Source organism: Thermobia domestica, chromosome 17 (genome assembly GCF_964235325.1).
Source record: "Thermobia domestica chromosome 17, izTheDome1.hap1.1, whole genome shotgun sequence".
NCBI lineage: Eukaryota > Metazoa > Arthropoda > Insecta > Zygentoma > Lepismatidae > Thermobia > Thermobia domestica.
In genome coordinates, this window is record NC_137470.1 from 183,501,281 (window position 1) to 183,502,026 (window position 746).

Here is a 746-nt window from a genome sequence, read left to right on the forward strand (position 1 = left end):
GTTTAGCCTTGGTGTTGACAAAGGATTTACATAATCAATCAAGAGCTAACTGCATCACCGCTAGTTCAATGACGTAGATCATGTTCGATTCCCATAAGGATCCCACGCTAAATGTAGGTCCGTATGTCACTTAGGCAGATGATAAAGAATGACGCCAAACTAAACAAAAATAAAATAATAATAATAATAATAATAATAATAATAATAATAATAATAATAATAATAATAATAATAATAATAATAATAATAATTTAGCCACTACCTATATTTCAAGTAGGGTAACATAATTTTACATTTATATAAATTTAACTAGGACAAGTGTGGGGGGCGCGGTGGCTCAGTGGTAGAGCGTTCACCTCCGGTGCTTGGGGTCGCTGGTTCGATCCCAGCTCGCGCCGTGTGGACTTTGTGGTGGACAAACACCGTGCTTGTGGGTTTTCTCGGGGTTCTCCCGTTTCCTCCCACTTTCTTCATTCCACCATTTCACTCATCTCTCATTATCACCGTCTCCTTTAGCCTAACCGGCATAACCGTGGGACGTAAAACTTAAAGATTTCATTTCATTTAGGACAAGTGTCTCCAATTTGGAAATTCCCTTCGCAATATCCCTCGGAAGGAACTTTCCCTTCAACGTCACAATACGTGGGAGAAACTTTACTGAAACTTTCATTCAGAAGAAGTTAGTAGTGTTTTCACAAGGTGGCAGCAGTAGATAGTACTTTCTATTATTTGTTGTTCTTAAGGTT

The 746-nt window shown here is 38.5% G+C and overlaps 1 non-coding gene across 1 annotated transcript; it reads left to right on the forward strand.

Moving 5' to 3' along the window:
- The first annotated feature begins 326 nt into the window (after positions 1 to 326).
- Positions 327 to 398, forward strand: TRNAR-CCG (transfer RNA arginine (anticodon CCG)). Its single transcript has one exon. It is a non-coding gene; the product is annotated as a tRNA-Arg (tRNA).
- The last annotated feature ends 348 nt before the right edge of the window (positions 399 to 746 follow it).